The sequence below is a fragment of the Anticarsia gemmatalis genome, chromosome 5 (genome assembly GCF_050436995.1).
Source record: "Anticarsia gemmatalis isolate Benzon Research Colony breed Stoneville strain chromosome 5, ilAntGemm2 primary, whole genome shotgun sequence".
Taxonomy (NCBI): Eukaryota; Metazoa; Arthropoda; class Insecta; order Lepidoptera; family Erebidae; genus Anticarsia; species Anticarsia gemmatalis.
In genome coordinates, this window is record NC_134749.1 from 12,832,281 (window position 1) to 12,854,785 (window position 22,505).

Here is a 22,505-nt window from a genome sequence, read left to right on the forward strand (position 1 = left end):
GAAGTGCTAATCACTATAATCTAAGAGAGAAAACAACGTACAGCATAGCGGCTTCCAAATAGTTGTCAACAGAGATAAAAGCTTAGCTACATATTGCCTAACTCGCAAATTGAAGCCTTACGACCTAATAAGGTCGTTATAAGGTCGACCTTATATGTTCATCAAAGTAGAATTATATATCTAAATGAAATTAATATAATCCTGCCATCGAAATCTCATAAAAATCTTCACCCAACCAAAATGAACAACGCGTTGAACTAAAAAGATCTCCCCACAATACATTCTCACAATATATCAACGTCCTTTACTCGATAGTGTCGGGAATATTGAAATTGTATGCGTCCAAAAGCCGTGAAGTATTAAAGTCGCATTCGAGTGAGCACCGGATTACAGCGGCGTAACCTTGCGTACTGTCTTTAATATTCGCCTATATTCACCTATTGCCGCCGAAGAAAATCTTTTCGGATTTTCTGCTACACGGAGAGCATTTTGTTATAAATTTATTGGTAAGATGTTTTGGATATGACATTTTTTTCTGTAGTAACTTTGAAACTATCTTGTTGCAGGGCTTTCGATCCAATTACTTGGTCATATTGTTATTTGTGTTTACTCGAGGATTAACAATTTAGTAATAACAGTTAAATAATAAGAAATCAGTAATCTCAGCGAAATATTAGGTAAAAAAGCTTTTTAAATATCTTGCTAGGAAACTAGGAAGGAAGACTTCTGCAATGAGGAAGTTCCACAATATATTTCTTTATGGAGCAAAACTACACTTCATGGGCGGCCACAATAGTCTAATAAGTAGCAATACTTAATGACTTATTATTGGTTTATTCATCGAAAGACAAAGTGTGTTTTATTTCGTAGCAAAATTTTAGATGAGTCTAAAGTTAATTGCAAACATGAAAAAATATCAACGTTTTTCCTACGACTCACTCTACAATTTCAAAATGTATGAAATAAATTTTCAGCCTCAACTTTAAGCCTGGTATTAGACACTACATCTCTATAGGCATAATTTACACAGCCAGCTGCTTTTCTAAGACACCTACGTGAAATAATAGCCTCCAGGCAGGGTTGCTGGGCTCTGAATAGTAAATTAACTTGAATTTGAAGTAGGAAATAGAAGGACAATTTATGTTCTAGATTCTGAATGGGTAATATTTAGGATTGTTATTTAGAGGAATTGTCTACTGGTCAGTAGACTTAGTAGTCATAGAATTGTGATAAGGTTATTATTCTAGATGTTTTTTTCATATTTAACTAAAAGAATATCTATACTAATATTATAAAGCTGAAGAGTTTGTTTGTTTGTTTGAACGCGCTAATCTCGGGAACTACTGGTCCGATTTGAAAAATTCTTTCAGTGTTAGATAGCCCATTTATCGAGGAAGGCTATAGGCTATATATCATAACGCTACGACCAATAGGACCAGAGTACCAGTGAAAAATGTTACAAAAACGGGGAAAATTATGATTCTCTTATGTGACGCAAGCGAAGTTGCGCGGGTCAGCTAGTCCCTAATATTTCGTCTATTTCCATGGAGACCCACTACACCTATTTATGTAGTTAAGAGATTATTAAACAAATACATTTTTGTACCCATCAGTGTCTCACTGACAAAAGCGTCATCTTTTTTCCTTCGCATTTTTTTCCTATTGTTATACTATTTCCTAGAATAGATCCTTAATAAATATTATTGACAGGAACATACTACTGTAGTTATCCATATTTTCGTTTTATTTTTTAACTAAGAGAACTAGATTTTCCACCAAACTTTGTTGGTTTTATATTACAGTACATTCTATAAAATTCTATTCTATTTGTAGGTAAACAAATCAATGCCCTCGTTTATCATAGTTTGACAAAGCCCGTATCGTATCGCATGAACACGATTGTCAATATTCCTCGTCAAACAGCAATAAAACTTGCAAATAAAATAGGATTTGTTTTGTACGGATTATAAAAATGCAGGATTTATAAAGTAACAAGTGGCTGTTGATACTGTAATAGATAGTTTTAAATACATACCATTAATTAAATATCGAAATCCATAGAAATACCTATCTATCATAAATGCGAATGTCTGTCTGTCTATCTGTTTATCTTATTGTCAACGTTAACCAGCTAAACGGCTGAGAAATTTGGTACAAAGAGAGTTAAACAAACATCCTTTTTCGTTGTCGGTGGAAATTCTTCAAGCACCATATTAGTAAAACATCCAGAAAACACGAACCTTGGAGTTTAATACAAACGACTATGGGCAAAAATGTATGGGCTCCGTCCCCACCTACCAACAAACATGGAACTGATACCAACGTGTTCATAAAGTGCCCCCTATTTAATTAAAATCCTTTGTTTTTGATAAATCAGTGGGAATATGTATTAAAAAAAAACAATTTGTAATTATTATTTAACGTATATTTTTATTTTACATTTGTAAGTTATTTTAACATTGTTGTTATATTACAGTACTAACTCATATGTATATACTTATATCATTTCCATTAATATGGTTAATACATGTTATTGATTTCATATTTCAATAATTATTTTTACTCGTCAATTATAATGCTGTCTAACAGATGCGCTGGCAGATTAAAATCTGTGTGACGACCTATTCCCATGTACCATATAATGGATATGATATGAGCACAACTTCCTACAGTGCGACTGCCCGTCAAGCATGTACAGTAATAGTGTGCAATATTATGTCTATCAGTTGTATTCCCATCTATTAGCACATACGAATAATATATGCGCGATCTAACATGTCTAGATTGTATTCGCGCTCTTATTAGCCACGCATTATTTATCATTATATTGCATCTTGACAAGTCGTCAATAATACGTTAACGAGATATTTTTTTAAACGTAATATACTATGAGAACCCCATGCATTTGGGCAATGTCGCCATAGTATAAAAATTTCGTCTTGCCAAGATATATCAATTGAGCTACATTTCATTTTGTTGATGGGTGGGGACGATTCCGCCCATAGTCCTTTATAGAAAACAATATCTATCTATACAATTTACTCTCATGACTTCTATTACTTTTCTAACAGCAGGAAACAAAACCTTCAACAAATATTGACACACGTGTCTTCTTCATTAATGTATCGAAACCATCACTAATGCAACATGTGTATAACAATACACAATTATGTATTATATTCACAATCAAACTAACAATAGTTGAATCTATTACTTAATAAGTTCATAAAAGATTGTAAGTGACGAGTCATGATACTTTGATGGTATTTAATTCCTGCTAGTTTTATCACGCGGTTTTACCAGTTGTTAGGCTGTATTTTTTTTCTTTCAGCTTTAGAACGTAGTGGAGTTGGGCTTCGAAATGTGTTTATGAATTTATGGCTCATTTTGACTGAGAACTTATTAAGTTTTCAGTGGTATTTTCAGCAGTGTGAGTTAAGATTCCGTCATTATTTTATATGAAAACATAATAATATGTATTGCGCTGGGATTTAACGATTTGATGATAAAGTTTGTTTTTTTTTTTGGATTTATTTTTTATTTAATACGCGTGTATCGGATTATTTCATGCACGTTTAAATTCTCAAAATGTGCCTTTTTACAAAAACATTATTTTCTTAAGCTCTCAAAATATGTCTTACATCAGTTTGTATCATATCTTACTCACAATATGTAACCATCATAACACAGCATTCAACGTCAAACATCGACTCACGAACATAACCTCAACATATTAGTTTCGCAAGAGCGTTCAATATATATTGTTAGATAAAATCTACAAGATGCGACCCTGTCCCATTGTTCATTGCGATGTAGACGTGTTCCCAACTTAAGAGCCGAATTAACATTTTAAATGCGAATCAATTCGATGTTGTTACTATAAGTTCTCGAACGAAATCAAACGTCCCTGCATAAGAAGAATCCTGTGACATATTAGGACAAATAATATTTTTACATTATTATAAGAACATATATTATGTTAAAATATATTTGAAAAATTAAATTTTAAATAAATATACAGCAGGAGCTTTAGTAGTTATTTGAATATAAAGTATGTAATTCTTGTTTTACGGAATATAGCATGGATTCGTTTTAATAATTTTTATAAATGGTTTTATGTTTTGATAATGGCTTTTGGGACAATATTGTGAGGACTAAAAACTTAACAAAAAAAATCTTCTAATATTATAAATACGAAAGTTTGTGAGGGTGGATGTATGTTTTTTACTCTTTTTCTTGTGTCTTTCTCAAGTGGGCGAAGTAGCAAGCGGAAGATAGTATTTCATAAATATTTGTTTCAGTCAATATTTATCAGTTATATTATACTAAAATAACCTCGCTCACATAAGGCTTCGGAAGAGTATCAAATAACTAGATATTATATCAGTAAATTGAATCTAGTTCCATTAGTAAGGCCGGTGTATTTATTCAGTCGATTATGCGTGCCGGGGCGTGTTTTAATTTACAAAATAACATGAGTGTACTCGATACTAAGGTTATAATATGTTGAGACAACGCTTGTAATTTTTGTTAGTTGCTTTTTGAAGAATTATTTGACTTTATTTAATTAATAGTTAAAGTTTAAACGCTTTCATCAATACGATAATTGCTCAGAATATCAGGAAACAATAAGGGATAAACGGAAAGGAAAAGGGAGAAAACAATACTATTTTTACTATTATGCAGACTCAAAAGGTTAATATTGTATTTTTGATGTATTATGCTTTAAATTTGTATCAGCAAATTATGTGCCACCTGAGTGTAAACACAATAATGCAAACGTTTGATGTATTAATAAGAAAAAAATATATAAGAAAATAAGAAAAGAAGCATATCCATTTACTTTAAAAGTTTTACATATGTACCTAGGTACATACTTAAAATCACTCCTTGTTCCCATAAGAGTAGGCAGAAACCAAAGAATGACACATGGTATGATACTTACAAACTTTCATCGCTTCATTCACATCCATACATATCCTAAATTAAATAAAGCTTTAAAATCATCAATAAAGAAGGTAATCTTGTCCCTAAAACCTTGATTTAAAGTTCCAACTTCCACACAGCGTCAAAACACAGCCTACACAAAATTAACATGAAACCTCTATAATTACGACGAACTAAAATACGCCAAGTGTGAACGCTTCAAATGTGAACAACGTTTGATCGAGTTATGCATTATTAATGAACGCACCGGTAATTATAGGGCGCTCGGATTTATTGCTTCACGGCTTATATTCTTATATTCAATACTTATGTTTATTTATATGAGGCTGATAATTTGTAACAATTTTTTTGTGGCAAATTCTTTGCTTTTTCGAGATTTTTTCAACTCTCTGCTTTTTCATTTGTATTAGAAATTCTAAAATATATGTATATCCGACATTTTGAAACTTTAGAAACAGGCATGTGACATACACACAAAATCAAACCTTTTTTCCCAGAGGGGTAGGCAGAGACTACAGAACGCCACTTGCTACGATGCTTCCTAACTTCGTTTGACTCTTTCACATCTTATCCTCGCACCTTACCGAGAAGCTATGATTAAACAGGTGTTGACCATGGCACATTACAAAAGAATTAGTATTTATTACGACTAACATCTCTTACTCAAACAATAACTTTTGCGACAAACTATAGTTAGTATATTTGAAATCAAAGTGAGCCACTAACAATCAGCCTTATCACAACACACCCTAATACTTCCAAGAAAAATTGCGGTGTAACGCGGCGTGTGGCCTTTAATTGAGATGTTCTATTTAATAGTTATTATTGAGACATCTCCCCATCAAGAGGTTTCTCTTAAGAAATTATATGAAATATAGATCTGATGATAAAAGCCCCGAGGGTATATACCGCGGGTACGGCTATTGATGAAGTAGTTTGTACACCGTCAAATTATATGCTCTCGATTTAGATTCGGATTGCGATAGAGATTTGATCCGAGTAATAAAAACACTGTGATTTCTTAATGAGTTTTTTTTAAACTCTCGACTACAAGTACTTATTTTTAGATTGCGTAAATATTTGTATCGTATGGGAATAGATCCCACGACATCCCTACCGGGCGACCACGTTGACAACAGCACGGAAACTGACATGGCTATCGACTATGGATTTACTATCTAAAAGTAGAGTTTTGCAGAATAAGTAGAGGCAGATTTTCCATTAGTAACTTAACTATTAATAAGTTTTATAACAGTCTAAGTATTTTTATTTCTATGACAAGAAAGACTTGGAACCACAATTAAAATTGTATGCTTCTATAGTCGTCTTATTTCGCAGGCACCATATACGTAGCACATATTTACTTTTCGGTATCATTTTGACATTATTATAATATTCACACTTAAAAGTTTCTTAGAATTCAAAAAATATCCTGTAATAAAATCGCATTAAAATCAACATAAAAACAAAATCCGGCTCATAACCACACGGGCTGGTATGAAAATAACGACGTTTATTCGTTTTAAATGTACGTCGTAAGTGCAAACAGTTCGTTGTGGCTGACCACTTCAAATTAAATGGTGTTTCGATAAACCGCAGTAAAAAGGGAAAAATAAATGTAGGGTTGGCGCTCGTAGCCTGGTAAAAAGCTGAGTTATTTTGAAAATCATAAGCCCGAGATAAATAGATAAAAAGTAACAATATTCTAACTTTTAAACTCTCGCGTTGCATGTTAAATGTATAATAGAATACGGGAATTAACACGAACACGCATTTTACCTTAAAATGCCTAACGTTTCGGCGCAGGTTGCACTGGCCTGTACTGACTCAGTCAGTCAGCCTGCGACCACGGCTTTCTATAATACAAGTAACAATATTATTTTACGGGTGAATAAAAATGTGTTGGCCAAAATTTGGTCAGTGTCATTAATAACTCGCGCAGGTAGGTTAGACCTGAAACAATGACTCGTATTTAAAACAGTGGCTCCATGTAAAACACTGGTATTCAGCTGCAACGGTGAGACTGGAAGCCGACTCCAACATAGTTTGGAAGAAAGGCTAAGCTGAAACTGGATACATATTGGTCAGAACAGAACTGAGATAATTGGCATAAACGCAAGATTTATACCCTGCGGTGGATTGAAAATAGCTGTGTACGATGATACTGATGAAAAATTAAAGAAGAAAAGTCCAAAATACTTTACAAGTGTTTATCTTCTCGGTTTTATTTTAAAACTATATGATACTTTAGCTAATTATTAGTGACTAAAGATGATTGTTCTCTACGATTCTACGAAAGTATCAATGATGAAATTGAACTGCTTTGATTGGTCAATTGAAATTCTTAGAACACAGGATTGGATGATAGATCGAAATTGATTAATGGCTTTCAGGGTATCTAGGGTCGTTGTTATTAATGAAGACCTTAGAATCCGGGTTCAAATTCCTAGTAAGACTTTATTTAAAACAAATAAGTAAAATTTCGAAACTACACATTTCAAAATTGCGCATTGTTTTTCTTTTACTTAAGAAAAAACTAAGTAACCAAAACGCCACGCTACTAATTTTCTCTGTGTTTATATTTTTACTTAAAAAAACGTTATTATTACTATAAAACCTACTCCCCGGCCCAGACCTTCCTTCATTATAAGAGCAAATTAGATTTAAGTTCATAAAGCTACGTAATGCAATTTGAGTAAATTTTACTGTTTTCTAAAAGAAAAATATGCAACGCTGTTAAGTCCGGCTTGTGCAATGTATTTGTAGGGAGAGTAAATAAAAATAAATATAATAATAACTATCTTTTTTGCGCATTTGGTATCCAACTGCTGACCACGAGGTCCTGAGTTCGGTTCTTGCGTCGGAAAAAGCTTTGTGGTGTTTTTCTTATTCATATTGGATCATACACCTTCGGTTGTCAGCTGTGATATTATGTATGTAGAAATTAACCGAATAATCACAGAGGCGAGAACTTTTTTTCACGAAAAAGTTACTTAAAAAGGCAAACAAATCTAGACGAAAAAAATATCTCAACAGAAATTAGCAATCAAAATATCATTCTCTCCCAACAGTACTGTATTGAAAAATTCGTTTAAAAGTACTAATTAAAATTCACCCGCCGGACGTTTCGCTCGGCGTACTTTTTAAACCAAATTATGGTTTATTAAATCTGTATCAGTATAAAATGTAATGCTATTATCTTCTACCGCTTGTGGAATTAATGTAGTTGTAGCTTGATGACGTATTTTGCAGTTGTAAAAGTGCTTTTTTAAGTCATTTTGTTTTTATAATAGGTGTGAATTGAGCGATGTCAATCAAGTTTTATTTTCAGTCTGTTGGTTTGTTGCGACAAGAACTTTGATTTTCTTTGGGTAAACTGTAGCTAATAATAAATAAATAAATTTAACCCATTAATGTCTCACTGCTGGGCAAGGGTCTCCTCCCGTAATGAGGAAGGAGTTAAGCCATGAGTCCACTACGCTGGCTAAATGCGGGTTGGGGACTCTGCATGCCCTCAATGAATGCTTTTTTTAAACAAATTTTAGGCATGCAAGGTTTCCTCACGATGTTTTCCTTCACCGTTGGAGGATGTGATAATTATTTCTAATACACACATAACTTCGAAAAGTCATTGGTGTGTTGCCTCGGGTTCGAACCTGCGAAGAAAAAAAACCTACCTCGGAATTTTACTTCTAATTCGTTCCTGATGAACGTTAAAATCAAAATTATTTAAACGACCGAAAATAAAAACTATTTCGATTTATTATATTAAAAAAAAAATAAAATAAAAAATAAACATATATTAATATGTTTTTCTTAATTTAACAATGCTTTTTTTACTTTTCAGGTGACGCATAAAATTAAAACAAAAATTAAAAATAGTCGCTAGTCTTCAAATCACAGAGGGACTCGATCATTGAACGAGCAAACCTCATTAACATCTATCACTTGTTCGCAATAAAACCTCACAACATGATCGCTAAACATTCCAATAAATACACACTGTTAACGCGTACTCACTTAATGTTGCCACCTACGCACAATTAAGTATTTAAATGGCGTTTTACCATTAATGTTGCCATTTTTTACTTTTATTTTTTGCCGGCCCACCTTATAGCGGTATAAGGGTTAGTTATTTAATTGTGATTTAAATTAAAGTACGGTATTGCTGTCATAATGTTTATTATGGAATTAAAAATCGTAGACCTAACATATCTGTAGACAGTGGTGTCTTTGTTTTCGAGTTAACATATTTTTTATTATTAGTATAATTAAATATTACACAAGAACATGTGTTTTACCTTGGGATGCTTGACCATTTCAAGGTTCAGGCTATAAAGAAAATAAATGCAGTCAACAATAATAAGAAAATTTAACCTATTACTGTCCCACTGCTGGACAAATGTGTGTGAAAATTAATAAAAGGCGGAAATCCAAAACTAAAATTTTAATGTTATGTTAACATTATATTCTTTATGGCATGTTATCACAGTCTATTATTTCCAAAATTGGGACGATGTCCAATAACACTATAGCATAAAATAATTAAACTAGTTACTGAAATTGAAATCGCAAATTGGTTGAAAAGTTAATGGCCAATTTAGTTTCATCTAGTTGTTGTAAAATTAAGTTAATTGTGTTTGTAAATTGATTGAGAACGACCACGTTAGTTAATAGTTTCTGTATATTCTGTATAGTCGTGAGCAAAAATATATATTATTATGTGTATGTAAATTTATATTATATGCTCAGGACTACTTGACTCATTTCTCTTTTTTCTTTATTTATTTTTCTTCTTAATCTTACATTTGTTAATAAAACAGGTTTTACTCATTTATCTAACAATCATTTTGTTACCACAGTTAAATTATAGTGTCTGTTATTTTGCTGTTTTTATGCATACACGTTTATAGTAATAAGTCAAAAATGTTATTATCTATACTAATATTATAAAGCTGAAGAGTTTGTTTGTTTGTTTGTTTGTTTGAACGCGCTAATCTCGGGAACTACTGGTCCGATTTGAAAAATTCTTTCTGTGTTAGATAGCCCATTTATCGAGGAAGGCTATAGGCTATATATCATCACGCTACGACCAAAAGGAGCAGAGTACCAGTGAAAAATGTTACAAAAACGGGGAAAGTTATGATTCTCTTATGTGACGCAAGCGAAGTTGCACGAGTCAGCTAGTGTATTACTAATACTGTAAATGTAAAAATGTGTTTATTCGATTGTGCTTATTTTAGATTATCTAAAAGACCGAACCGATTTGGACAAGCTTATAAGAGCGATGAAAGATCCTAAGCACAACTTTATAAAGTAGAAAAAACATAAGGCATTAGTTAGTTATATTTTTATAATTTTGGTTGTTAATATACCTTAGTATTAAACCACAGCACAGTGCATGTACAAAATTAAATAAATGCAATAAAAAAATAAAAATAAAGCAAGTTTCAAATGCGCACTAAAGTGGCTCGCTCTAACGCAATATTGTTTAAGCTTTTTGTAAAAAATAAAATAAAAACACTCTTTTAAAGCTAGGGACCGCTTAAAATGCCACTGATTTTATTAGTTAAAAGTATAGTAGAGTTAAATAGTGACTTTATTTAGACAAAATTAAAATAAGCGCGTTTGATAAATTTCGAAGGTAGTAAAAGATAGAGAATAATAATTATGGTGGAGAATGAGTTAAAATGGTCTGCCACCCTGGTCAATATCTGAGATTAATTCTTAAAAAACTGTTAATCGAACTATCAGGCATGCAAAGTTTCCTTACAAAACATTGAATCAAAAGCAACTAGCAACTAATTCTCATACATACATGACTTTAAAAATGCATGCAAAGTTTCTTTACGATATTATGCTTTGACTTTAAAACAAGTAGTAAATTGATTCTAATAGCAACACGGCTTTTAAAATTCATTGGTATGTTATAAAAGGCTAAGTAACACGACGCGCTGATCAATCTCTGAGTTTAAGATACGTTTGCCAAGGTTGGTCTATGGATGGGTGACTTTATTTAAGGTACCAAGTTCCTACAAATATTGATTACAACTGGAATACAGCTGTGACAGCGACTTTGAAAAACGGAAAAATCCTTATTTCAAAAGTTTAGCTACATTACCGTTTCCACTTGTTTCAAAGTGTTAATAACTTTAAATGTAAGATAAAACTGTATTTTAACATTCAATAAAACGACTTAAAAGGTGCGTGTTTGTTTTAAATGAGTGTCCTTATTTAATCTGAAGTTCTTTTATCTTTATACCGCTAATAATATTGTTAAAAATATTATGTTAGTCTGTTTGTTTGTCACTGTTTTCATACTGAAAAAGATTTATTTATTTAACCTTGAATCTGTTTAATAGTGTAAGAAATAAAGGACTAAATGAAAAATAAAGTGCCCGCGTTTCAGCTGTTTGTCTCATGTAATAATTTAGTTTGTAATTACGGTACCATATATACAAAAAAAGTAGATTAAATTAACGAAATGCCTATTAATAAAGCAGTTTCAGAGATAATCGCTGATGGACATTCAAAGATACATACATATTCTTTTAAGTCTAAGTCAAAGTCAAGTTAACCCTTTTTCAAATATAGGAAATTTATTCCCATCCGACTGTGCTATACATTATTCGTTTAAGTCGATTACAAAAATCTAATATACGATCAAAATTCTGCACAAGCAAAGTCGCAGATATAATCTAGCTACTTATAATGGCGTCTTCACAGCCAATGTTTGTTCTTCGAGTATTCGTTGAATTTAAAACGTATCAGTGCATTTATTACCTCTTTATTACAGCCGCGGTTCCTTGTTTTATTTTTATTCGAGTCCGAGTTATTGCCAAGGAAATATATAGCTTTACCAAGGATTCAAGTTTAATGTTTCATTGAATTAGCTTTAGAAATGTAATTATGTTGTTGATACGTTTTATGTGAGCCGCAGTTTATTTGTTTTATTTATTATTTGATAATGTTAAAGTATTGTGATAAAGCCCTGTGGTTTTCACACTATTATTTTATTTGCTGTTTGCTCTAAGGCTTTTTTATTAGGTTGTGATGTATTATATTGCTCGAAGGATAAAAATAACTTGTGTTATTTTTTAGCACAATTCTGTATAAGCTTAGCTATCATCAATTGTTGTATTGAAGTAAATCAAAGTTGCAATACAATATTTTGTTATATATATTTTTTACTTTATTACGTTTTTGGGTTTGGTTAAACTTTGTTTTTACTATTCGTACAAATTGTTTTAAGACCCTGACACCAGAACAACTCCTAGTGTGTGAGTTGTCATTAAAAAAATACTACTCATTATCATCAAAATTTTATTTCGAAAAGCATTATTCAAATAACAAATATTTCAAAAACACATTTCGCAAACAAGTTTTAATTACAGCGTACATTCAATAAATATCAAAAGAATAAATTCAATGAAGCTCATTAACAATTTAATTAATTCAAAAACACAATTCGAGATAAATGAAACGATCGTATAAAATAAGATTATTATGTGTATTTAAAGTTAAAATGAATGTTTGCGATTTATTTAATGTATGGTTTGTATTTCACAAGTAATTTGTATTTATTATAAAATTAAGATAATAAGAGATTGGTTTATCTTGTTTTTGTACAAATTGAGGTCATGAAGATATGGTGAGAGAATATTTATTGAAATCGCGCGATGGATAAATATTACGATTCTTAAACTCGGTTTGAACAGTTTGAAGAGAATTCAATTTTGAGTTCGAATAAACGAAAAATCCAAACTAAAAACAAAATTAAATTTAAACGGAAACGAAGGTTTTGGTCGAGCATTGTTTATCAAATTTCTCAAATACTAATGATAATAATATGCAACTGACTTACTCAAGGTTTAGACCAGGCAGAAAGTGTCATTGAAACTGCCTAGGATAAATTATGTAAAACGTATACAACAAATGACCTAGAGTTGAGTATTAATACTTTTGTGACCTACATTTTTCAAAGTAAAGGTAACTTTGTTAACTGTAATTGTGACTTTTTATTAGAAGTGGAAATAAAATAATATTTAAATTATAAAATCTTAAGTAGCATTTGCACCGAGATGCTTAACATTGATGCTGAACCTAAGACTACTGCGGAGCAGTTAATATAACTTACAACTATACCATAACTATCCCTTCAAGCAATAACATTCTAAACATTGCATACATACATAATTGTACTCTTTAATAATTAATACGTACAAAGTTCCATACATGAATATCATAATAACATTATACCTCTATGATCGACTTCACAACGAACGATTCCAAGTGCAATAAAACATAATTTATGGAGTATTTTTAAATGCATTTGCTCGTATTATTATAGCCATTTCACGACTGTATTATGGAGTGAGAGGAAATAATAAAATTAAATCGTTTTGTTGTCTGTATTTGTGATATAGGTTTCTAATAAAGTTTTTGGTTTTGGGCGTTAGAATAGATCAATTGGAATGCTTATATAAGTTTCGCTTTACAATTATTAAAAATTAAAATCTTTCTATTAAAATGGTCGTTTTTGCGTTTTGTTTACTACATTATTTGGAGACGATTGCAAAGTACCAGTCGATGGTAAGCAAATACCATAGTGAAAAATCTAGATCGTTATTTCTATATGTTTCTCTTCTCAATTATCAAGCAGTGGCATGACAAAAATCTTAGAATTATTTTTAGTTTTAAAAAGCTCTTGTTGTTACATAAACTGTGTTTAACTTAGAACTTGTATCACTACACTGCCTTACAAATTATTAAGAATCCCTTCGATAACTATCAGCAACATTGCAACAGTAATTAAAACATAACTACAAGATTATCAATTGATATTTTAATGAAAGGCGCATCCATTCTCAAACTAAGGCACTGTTCACACATTTTCGAGTATAGATTATCCGTATTCCGAGTTATGTCCTACTATTGGCGACAGACGTGCTATTCTTTCACCATAACTTACCATTATCTCAGGGAAATCGGTGCCAATATAGTATGATTTGGTGGTATAGTATTATATTATATTATGCCGTTAATTCTGGTCTTTTAGTTAGTCAACAAGCCGCTGAAGGTGTAAAAAGTAATAAATAAGTAATGCTATGGACAAAAAGGATTGACCTTGCATGCCTAAAATTTGTTGTACATTTCTTGAGGGCATGCAAAATCGTCAACTCGCCAACTGGCCAGTGTGGTGAAATTAAGGTCAAACCCCTTCCTCGTTCTCGCGAACACCCTTGCCTGGGACATTAATGTGTTAAAAACAGAAAAGAAAAAAAACATTAGCACGAACGGTTTGTTGCTATATTAAGACATACAGAGTTATGTCCACAAACTAGACTAGTCGGAAACCTAACAGCGACATTATCGCTCTCTCAGCCAAGTTCCTCTTTGGTAATTTTTCGCCTTCGACCCAGCGCAGCGGCTTGTTGCTACATTCACACACACAAAGAACTGTCGCGCGCACTAGTCCTGTCGAAAACGTAACAGCGACATCGTCACACACTTCTTGTCATTTATCGCCTTTTGTATAGTGCTTTATTGCTATATTCACATACACAAAATTAACTGACTCACGCAAGTTTCCTTTGTGTGAACAGTTCTTTATCCGTTAGTACTCTCTTTTATTCTCTATCGTATAATTTGATCGCTTCGCCTTTATTTATGACTGTCATAATGTCTTCGATTCACATAAATTCAAGTTTAATTACATGTTAGCTATCGGTTGTATCTGTTCGTTGTATAGATGATTTTTTATCGGCCATTTTTTAATTGTTTTCAGTAATTGAACTCGAGTAACTTTTGTGTTTGGTGTGTAGAATTCATATTTTATATGAAATCGAATATGTTTTATTCTATTTTCCTTTAGTCTAACGTTTGATGCATTAAGATAAGCCAAAAAAAACTGATCTGAACTGATTCGTTGATAATCTAACAGCTCGGGAACGGTCTCTAAACCTACTTAATTTATAAAACTAAACGTACATCAAATATGCGTACTTAACAACTGTGCACTACTTTGTATGTTGAAGTTTTGTAAAGGTATCGAAATTATTCACTTTCTTGATTAACCCGAGTAATATCGGCGATTGACATTATGGACAATTTAATCTGAAAATCGAGACTGCACTCAAAAAGCCATTTGCTATTTGTTTATTAATTCACATGCAACGTGGGCGTAGCAAAATGCCCACAAGATAAAATCAGATAATGAGATAACACTCATTTATTATGCAACCGACACCATACATCAAACTAGTGACATCTACCGGAACGAATCACCATCACATTGGCGATATAAGCCGAATGTAACCGAACTCACCCGAAGTTTCACGAACATGATTTATTAATACTGAATATTCATTAAGGTATTATTATTTTATTGAAGGCGTTCGACAGTTTAATTAGTTTTTTGTCTCTGATGTCTTAATGTCCGATGTGGAGATAAAATTTGTAATATCGGTAGTTATTATATTGCTTTTTTATTGATGTATGGAGTTTAAGAGATCGTTATCTGGATTTATTAAGGTTGTACTCACAAGTAGTTACAGCCTACTGCTAGCGTAAGTTCATGGGAATTTATAGAAGCTGTATCTGTGGGATACCAACTGCTGGACCAATATTAGAAGAAACCTCTTTATCTCAGCATTCTATAAGCCGGCTTAGTTCAAACCGAATTTAGCTGATAACCGTAAGGGAGCAGCACAGTAACGAATAGCCAGGTTATTTCTTTTGAGGAATGGGGTAGTGGGATTTTTGAGGGCACTGAAGTCCAAGAAATTACTACCGCATATTAGTTCCACAGGTCTACTTTCAACATAGCAAATAAACTCAATTAAGCCTGATACAAACTCTAGTAAAAAAAAATATATACAATACATGAAATGATAAAAATAGGAAATCAAAATCTTTTCATCGTCCACTTCCCAATCCTTTCCCACAAAAACTAATCATCCCATCGGCGCTAATTTATTTCTGTCCCATAAAACCCGACCGAAATAAAAAGTCAACATTTCTTAATAAATTGAACGTCACGAATCAACATCTGCACCCTTGTCATAATAAAACTCGGGAGAATTATTTGATAGGGAGGTTTTAAAAGGTTCACCTTATCTGCGAACCGTCTGCCGACAGATTTTGAGTGTCTCGAGTACTGAACGATAACGTCGGCAATCGATGAGAGTCGTGGAATGATGTTTGATTGTGTTTTGTTTTAAATGTAGACTTGTATTTCAATGTTTCTTTGAAGAAACTGTATGTAAATGCGACAATTTTCATAAGTATTAATTGTTTTGTTACAGAATGGCAAAATTGAAGCTGATGAAGTTACACAGCATCGTTTAGAATCGGAAAAAGGATTTGTTAGAATCTAAGATTAAGAAGAATTTTGTTTCGTATTATTAGAATCATGATGATAACTCGATAGATTAGTCTGGAGTTGACGTTTCTTTGACTGATTATATGTACGTATAAAGGCGAACAATAGATAAATAGTATAAATAGTGGCGCCTGACAGTCCCCACCCTGCAGATTAATCTATGAAACTGGACACGATAGGCAAGAATCAAATGATCGAAATATTGGACCGACTATGGATAGCGACATTGAAAAGTTTGAACACGACTTTTGTGGAATCAAACTTTTAGTTTATTTTTTTTATTTGATGCAACATAATATAATCGAAGTAGAATTGTAGTTAATTTATTAGTTACCACCTACATTTGTTGGCCTAATGTAAAGTAAAAATGAAAATACTACAAGGAAAATTATACATTCGCAGTTTCAGTATTGATTTTTAGACATAATAGGTGAGGCGGACATATGAAAAGTATTTTTTATGCTTTTTAAGTAAACTTATTCCTACAGTTAGGAATATACCCTATTTTCAAACCGTGATAATAAGTGGTCAAGAGGCTAAATCATATTAAAACTACACAAAATTATGACACATGTATTAAAATCAATAACGATGCAGGACATTCAGTCACAACAAATCTCCTACATCGAGACATGACACAAGCCATAGGTGGTCACAATCTGATCGTGTCCTGATTAATCACCCGATAGATAGAACATAGATACAGACGCAAGGGGTGATCGGACACGATCATTGTGGGTGGCCTGTGTTAAATCACACACCGTGTGTTTTATTTTCCAAAATAGTTCGATATTTGGTCAAAAAGACATTGCATTTGAATAGATAAAAAATGATGTCCAATTGAGAACCTCCTTTTTTAAAGTCTGTTAAAAAAAAAGGGATGTTGTTGCACTGTAGTGCTTGACGATCTCTAATAATAAAGAAAGGTTAAGTTAGTTGTGTTCACCACGCTTGCTGGACAACCTGGCTAGAGGTTCAATATTAAGCTACAAATGCTCAGTGCATACTTGATGTGTAATCAATAACTATTAAGATCGCAGTGCTATTAAGAAAAATGTACATGGCGCACGGTGAAAGCATTGTTAGAGCGGCTGTAAGATGCGGAGGCGACTAGCGGCGTCGGATTCACACTAGATAGATGCAAATCTTCTCTGCAGATCACCATCGTACTAATATGATTACTTTTTTAAAGACTTGTGTTACGAAAATGTTAAAAGACAGGCTTTAATCTTTAAACTACAATTTGTAGATTGCACAAATATTTGTTTCGGCTCGGAAGTAAACCACCGCGGGCAATACCTTAAGCATCGCACTAAGGACGCCTCGAGCCTTATATTATTGTTTATTCCCCTCGTAAAGACTTCACACCTTATAGTTTTCTTACTAGACTATCTAAAACTTTATGTAACGAAACACGAACCCACAACAAAACAGCTCAATCGTACAATAAAATCTTTGATTACTCCCATTAATCCTTTAAAGGTTTACTAGTCAATAAATGATTGCGCCGGCCATATCTCGGGACTCATTAAACTTAAAAGTGAAGTCCTTTCTTAAATTAAACAATCGTAAGTGCATTCGCATCATTCCCGCTTCGCCCACTTCTTTGTCCGAGCTATTTTTGTGTGTGGTGCGATACATAAGAATATACGACACTGATAGGTAAATGGTAGATACAATTCCAATTTTGTCCTTTGTTTTATTTATGTATTTAATTTATAATAATAGCGTAGTCACAATATTATTACGAGTATAACATAAATCTACAGTTTTCTTGGTTTGCCCAATTGTTTTGTTGTATTACTTGCAAACGGGAATCTATAGGTTGAATACTGATACAAGTTAACATTTATATAGAAAATTTAACATTATAAGACTGTATATTCTAGAACGTCGGTTTTGTAATATCTGGGGGCACGGAAGTGCCCCCGCAAGTCGAGCAAAAAAAAAGCGGCACGGCCGTAACATCCTTTTCTCGAAGCAATTCGGGCTATTTTTGACCCCCCCATAATTTCGTTGTGGATAAAACAAGAAGCCTGGATTTTCAACAACTAATCAGTCATTGTATAAACACGGTATATTTAAAATTTCAGTCAATTTGAACCAGTAGTTTAAGAATGACAAGTTGTTAAAATTTTGAATTTTGTCACTCACTGATTCACTGACTCACTGACTCACCGATCATCAAAAGTCTAAGGTACTTCTAGCAGACTTAGAAGCTTAAAATTAAGAATACAAATAGGGTTTAGTGTCTTGATCATGGGAAAAATCTAATATTTTCTAATTTCGGTCCAGTTTTCTAAATACACCAACTGCAACAATAACTTTGTAAAACCCATATAAATGTATAAGATTACAAGGTTACATTTGCAGTTAATGAATGTGAATGAATTATTATTACCGTAGAAAATAAAATAAAAATAAATAGGTGTAAATAGGTACCTACTATATGAGGCATAACGGGAGGGGGTATAGGGTGGGTAAGGGTGTTTAGCCCATGAAACTGAACAACATTCCCATAGGAAAATATGTTGAATTATGAAAAAAAAACGTCTTTCCATACAAATTGGACTTATGTTCGCTCTACAAAAAGAAGTGAGATGCCATCAAAAACATTCTGTAAAAAACCTCAAGTCTCGCCGTAAAAAGTTGTGAGATCTATATAATACCAAGTCGATTAATCTATTTAGTCTCTACTTAAAGGACCTTCTGTCTTAAGTTATTACGTATGTTATTATCATGCCAATTTAAAAAAAAATACCTTTAAAACAAATAGATCGACTTGGTCATCGCAAGAAAACACAAATTCGCCATTAACATTTCAGGAGCATTAACTTCTCGTTGTGCTGTGTAGTGTGATACACACTAATAATCAAATCATGCGATGGCCAGGTCGGTTTATTTGTTTTAAAGGTATTTTTTTAAAAATTGGCATGATAATAACATACGTAATAACTTAAGACAGAAGGTCCTTTAAGTAGAGACTAAATAGATTAATCGACTTGGTATTATATAGATCTCACAACTTTTTACGGCGAGACTTGAGGTTTTTTACAGAATGTTTTTGATGGCATTATATTATTTTTGGCTACAGTTCTGTAGAGATTGTATGTATATCAATTTATTAATGATATTATTTGGTTACTAATTATCTTCAGAAATAAGGAGAGACGGCTATTTAATGTTGTCTATAGTATAAATGACATAGCTATAAGTATTTGGTCTTCAATCTTTACTTTAGCCATCTCATGATTCAACAAACATTTTCAACAAATTTTCCCGCTATTACTTTACGCATTATACCACTCAGCGTCACATAAGGTAAGTCACGACCGGCCACCGAGCAGAAAGCGACATTTGATAAAATCGTTCCCTTTACAGCAAGACTGTGTGACCCGGTGAACTCAGCCAAGTTGCTGCGACTTGTAAATTACTGCTTCACTTACAGTAGTTTATGGATTATATGCTATTGAATTGTTTGTTTGATGAAAGTGAAAGTGCTTATGTTGTAGACTTCGTAGGGGCTATCGACTACCGACAACCGTTTAGATATCGGAATTTTTTGTATGAAGATCTGTGCCTCGATTCTCTATTACTATCGACTACCGACAACCGAACTGTCATCGAGAAATTTTGTATGAAAATCTGATCAGCGCCTCTGATGGGTGTCGTAGGAAACATTTTGGCAGTACATTCTAAATGTCAAAATTTCGATAGCTAGCCGGTTGTCGGTAGTCGATAGTGGTACAGAATCGGGGTACTGATCAGCGTCTTAAGCGGGCGTCGTAGAATAAATTATTCTTCAGTACATTTTACATGTAGAAAATCGCGCAACATATCCCTTGTAGGTACGTTTTCAGTCAGTCAATTCTTCGTTTTGACGTTGTTTATAACAAACTAGTACTATTATTGCATTGAAAAGTAACAGTTATTTGTAAATTTGTAGTATTATTTATTTATTAAACTAATACTTTGTTTGTTTGTAGTCTATCTGCAATTAAATTTATCTAACGGTCTCAATTTTGATTGACAGAAGAAAAAACGAAACCTACATTTTAAAGGCAACCAGCCACAAGGCGTAATTTCAATTTATATTAAAAAAAAACTTACCAGTAACGCCGCGTCGATCAGCTCCATCCCTTTCAACACGTACATCAATAATCCAAAGTTAAACAATCACAGCTTATACACAGAACACTAAATTACTAAACGGGTCTTCAAAACAATAAGAACTTTAAAGATTTTATAACTATTTGACACATGACGTTTTAACCAACACGCATCGGCCTATATCGCGGGTGGACTGACATGGCTGCTAAGCGTCCTCTCGTACGCGAGTTTCTACACCTACCCTCAATAAGTATCACTTTTTACTAATAGTTAAAAATTGTGGGTACTTTGAAATACATCACTAACGACATCTTCACACTGTCGTGTAAACGTTATGTCAGTGGTTTTTGCATTTGCTGATCACGGAATTCTATGTGGTTGATAAGCGGTATCCATCTTCCCGACCGAAACAGGTATGTTTTTTTATTTCAATTGTTTTTTGTAGTAACTTAGAATAATAGAAAATGATTGTTGAAGAAGACCAAATGCATTTTGTAGTTCTATTCAGTGATTGGTTTCTGCTTCCAACAAGTGCTCGCTCGTTGATTTGTCGGTCTATGAGAGCCGCTATATGTTTATTGATCCTCTCTGCTATTGTTCTTTTAATTTGTTTAAAATAGGAACTACTAAATCCAAATGCATGTTCTAAATGCAATCCACTAAACGAGTCGAGTAGCAAATAAGATTTCGTAGACTTTTAAAATATTTCGTGCAAAATTGTTCAATCAAATAGACCTTTATGCGTCATACTTAACGTAAATGATCATATAGGTACTATACGTACAGAAACCGATGGCATATGCAAAATACGCACGATCGGGGGCTCGAACCAACGACCTTTACGCAAGGGGTTGAAGGCAGTGAGTCACGTCTTTAGAATAATTATAGTGTATTTGATTGATTCATAACCGTTACGCCTGTTTTATACGAGGGGTAGGCAGCATTGATTACTGGGGTACATTAATGATGGTAGTGTCAGTTTAAAATTGAAGGGTGAAACACTGAATTTCAGTAGAAGGTTGTTATTGAAGGGTTAGTTACTCTTAAATTACTTATAAGCAAGAGACAAATCAATGCTTATTGAAAATTATGGTTATAGTTAAATTTTTCATAAGGTCGAAGCATTTTCATTATTTTGATGTATTTTATCATAATATTGACATAGATGTGTCATTAAAATAAATATAACCGGTTTACCGCTAAATGTACCTCAGAAACCGGGGGTTATATTTATTTGTGTCATATCTATTTTCGAAGTGTCGCTCTTTTTCCAAACTTACAATCAGTTTTTTTTTATTTGACTTTTACAATAATAAACTCAGGCTCGTATTTACAAACTCTAATATAAAAGATATTGTGTTCAATCAAGGAATTAAATAAAATTATTTATGAGCAGGCAATCAATAAGTTTAACAAAACAATCAATATTTTTAGTACCGAATACACCGCACTGATATAATTAATAACAAACCAGTATAAACCATAAGTCTTTCAACCCTAAGTAGACACCTTAGATTAATATCCTTCTATACGTGACATTTGCAAGGAGGGAACATGTCGAACAAAAGTCGACCTTACTATGAAGGAAATAGTTGGAGCCCTCAGACGACCTTACATGGACTGATGAATTAACGCGCGGGAATGTAGGGTGACTATGAACTTTATGTGTTTTTAGCAAATGCATTTTTGATGTAATTTTTAGTATATTACTTTATTAATGTTAAAATTATGTAAAAAGCTTTCAATGAAGAAATAAATCAATTTCCCTTTTGATGTAGAATAACTTAATAAAATATCGGGACTAGACCCTTGCCCAGTAGTGGGACAGGCTTAAGTAAAAAAAGTGGTTAAAAGAAATACGAATTGTAAATACTTACCTAGAAATCGTGTGTTGTTAATGTGTCCATCTATTGCAGATGATTAAATTGTACTAAATTAATATATTTTGAACTGATTCTGATTTTTATATCTATTCCTTAACTTAGAAAAAGATAGTACTTTTGTAATATTTTAGCTACATTTCGGCAATATTTACGTAATGCTGATAAAATTACCCATTGTTTAA

The 22,505-nt window shown here is 32.7% G+C and overlaps 1 protein-coding gene across 1 annotated transcript in view; it reads right to left on the bottom strand.

Moving 5' to 3' along the window:
• Positions 1-20,617, bottom strand: part of Ifrd1 (Interferon-related developmental regulator 1) — a 255,557-nt gene extending 234,940 nt beyond the window's left edge. The window contains exon 1 of the mRNA XM_076114838.1: positions 20,441-20,617. The gene's annotated coding sequence lies outside the window, so the exon portion shown is untranslated. The remainder of the gene's footprint in view (positions 1-20,440) is intronic.
• Between the last annotated feature and the right edge of the window lie 1,888 nt (positions 20,618-22,505).